The sequence below is a fragment of the Theropithecus gelada genome, chromosome X (assembly GCF_003255815.1).
Source record: "Theropithecus gelada isolate Dixy chromosome X, Tgel_1.0, whole genome shotgun sequence".
NCBI lineage: Eukaryota > Metazoa > Chordata > Mammalia > Primates > Cercopithecidae > Theropithecus > Theropithecus gelada.
In genome coordinates, this window is record NC_037689.1 from 11,409,599 (window position 1) to 11,413,044 (window position 3,446).

Here is a 3,446-nt window from a genome sequence, read left to right on the forward strand (position 1 = left end):
AGAGCCAGAAGGACCCCGGAGACTGTGGTGGCCCTACTACCCCGCCAGTCTCTAAGTTCTAAGGGAAAAAGGGTTTTTCTGTACCTAAATCAGGATAGAGGAGAAATCGGCACATCCCCAGAGGACGGGGGAAAGGAGTGCTGGTGAGAATCAGCTGACATCTGTAAAGAATCAATGGAGAGGGAAGGATCCCTGCTGGGGTGGGGGATAGCGTCTCCCTGGCTAAGGCTGGTGGCTGCCGGCACCGGATCTCCCCCGACACCCTGCAGGGAGCTGCCTCCCCCTCTCCCCTAGGCCATGGGGATGAACCCTTCACATCCCCCCTCTCTTCCATCTCAACTCCACAGAAGATTCTGATGTACAGTAAAAGGTGATCACTAAATCACTGATCCTCCCCTGCAAAGCTGCTAAAAATAATTAATCACCACAGGAACCCTTGCAATGACCAAATTTGGTTACAGCCTTTTGAAAAATCTCTCTCTGTTTTGCAGATAAAGGTTACAGTCTTACAGTCCAAAGACGAGGAGAAATGCTTAAACACTTCCATGCAGAAACAAGTTTTATGCAAGGGAGAGGAATAAGACCAGCAGCAGACAGCTCATTGACAAAAACTGAATTCAGATGTCATTTAACATCTACAGATCATGTATTAGTTATCTATTGCTGTATTATAAATTACCATTATAAAAACTTGATGGCCTTAAAAACACACACTCTCATGGTTTCTGTAGGTTAGGAATCTGGGTATGGCTTAGCTGGGTCCTCTGTTTCAGAGTCTCTCATAGGGCTACAGTCAAGGTGTCAGCCAGGAGTTGTGGCCTCATCTGAAGGCTGAACTGGGGAAAGACTTACTTCCAAGCTCACTTATGTGGTTGTTCACAGGATTCTATCCCTTTTGGGATGTTGGAATGTACGGAAAGCCTCAGTTTCTGATAGTTGGAGGCTATCCTTAGTCTCTTGCTACATGGGCCTTCCCAACATGGCATGTTGCTTTGCCAAAACCAACAAGGGAAAGAGCCTGTCACCAAGACAAAAGCTATGATCTCTTGTAATCTAACCGCAAAGGTGGTATCCTCTCAATGTTAAGGTATTGTATTGGTTAGAAGCAAGTTACTCAAATGGAGAGAAGGTGATGAATTCCAGGAGGCAGGGATCACTGAGGGTTATCGTAGAAGTTACTTCCCATAACCCAAGCTTGTCCAACCTGCAGCCCATGGGCCACATGTAGCCCAGGACAGCTTTGAATGCAGCCCAACACAAATTCGTAAACTTTCTTTTTTTTTTTTTTTTTTTTTGTATTTCTTAGTAGAGACGGGGTTTCACCGTGTTAGCCAGGATGGTCTCGATATCCTGACCTCGTGATCCGCCCGTCTCGGCCTCCCAAAGTGCTGGGATTACAGGCTTGAGCCACCGCGCCCGGCCTAATTCGTAAACTTTCTTAAAGTATTTTGAGATTTTTTTTTCGCTATTTTTTTTTAGCTCATCAGCTATTGTTAGTATTATTATATTTTATGTGTGACCCAAGACAATTCTTCTTCTTCCAGTGTGACCCAGGGAAGCCAAAAGATTGGACACCCCTACCATAGGCCATGGAGAGATAAGAATTCCAATCCTGTACCCCATCCCAAGAAACCATTCCTTCGTCAGGGCAAAAGAATGACAGTTTCAGACATGAAATAATTTGAATAGTGTTTCACCAATTTATTCTGCTTAAAGAAAACACTCAGGGATATATTCTAAATAAATGAATATGAAATCATAAGAGAGATCTCAAAATAAGAGAGCAAAACAATGGTCCACAATTAATGTTGAGGTGAAATACACACCCCTGAGCACACACTCATACAGTTAAAGTTAAATTATAATAGATGAAGTCACTGGGGAGTTTGAATAAAAATGTTAGGTGAGATTTCTTGAAGCAGGATTAACTCAACCTATAAGAAAAATATAGTCTTTAAATACACAGCTTAAATTTTTCTAGAAAAATAAGAAAGCAATACTATTCATCTTTTTCTATAAAATAAGGTCCAGTTATATTCGGATAAAATAGTAAAGGAAATAAATCATTCATGTTGGAAATGGGAAAAGTATATAATGGGACAATTAATAAAAATAAAACTTTCCAAACTAATGAGGAAAACAGGAGGGACAAAAATGAACAGAAATTGACCAGGCACAGTGACTCACACCTGTAATCCCAGCACTTTGGAAGGCCGAGGCGGGCAGATCACTAGAGGTCAGGAGTTCGAGACCAGCCTGGTCAATTTGGAGAAACTACATCTCTACTAAAAATACAAAAACTAGCCGGGCGTGGTGGCGCATGCCTGTAATCCCAGCTACTCAGGAGGCTGAGGCAGGAGAATTGCTTGAACCTGGGAGGCAGAGGTTGCAGTGAGCCAAGATCGGGTCACTGCACTCCAGCCTGAGTGACAGAGCGGGACTCCATCTCAAAAGAAAAAAAAAAAAAATACGTAATGTCACTGTGTGAAATGGTCTAAGATATATGCTTTAGGATTCATCTCCCCCCAAAAAACACAGAACCACAGGAGAAATTTGTTTTAAAATGTTACAATAGATTTATTCTACCTTTTTATAGTATAACAGCTGAAGTAGACAGAAAGAAAAAATAAATCATCCAACTAGATTGAAAAGTCCCCACCAAGTCCTAATATTTAACAGAGAATATAGTTTCTTCTCTTATATCCATGAAAGTTTTACAAAATTGTGTCACGTACTCAGGCCACAGAGAAAATATTGAATAACATTTACAAATTCATATTCTACAGGCTACATTCTCTGATGATAATAAAAAACATAATTACATAAAAATAAAAAAAGACAACCAAGCTACCTTAACCAGTAAGAACCTAAGAAGCTTTCTTCAATACCTACGATCAAAATGAGAAGTCAATTCTGTGGTTTCACCTTCCATACCAGAGTGTTTGAAACATAGCCACATGTAGAGGAAAGTGTATAGTCTCAAATACTTTACTATTAAAAAAAAAAAAAAAAAAAAAGACTGGAAGCCCCAAAATAATCGAGTTGGGAACATGACTTAGGAAATTAGAAAACAGCAAAATTAAATTAAAAACCTAAAAATAAAAACACAAAACAAAGAGTTAAGAAGTGACAAGTAGGCCGGGCGCGGTGGCTCAAGCCTGTAATCCCAGCACTTTGGGAGGCCGAGACGGGCGGATCACGAGGTCAGGAGATCGAGACCATCCCGGCTAACACGGTGAAACCCCGTCTCTACTAAGAAATACAAAAAACTAGCCGGGCGGGGTGGCGGTCGCCTGTAGTCCCAGCTACTCGGGAGGCTGGGGCCGGAGAATGGCGTGAACCCGGGAGGCGGAGCTTGCAGTGAGCTGAGATCCGGCCACTGCACTCCAGCCTGGGCTACAGAGCGAGACTCCGTCTCAAAAAAAAAAAAAAAAAAAAAAAAAAAA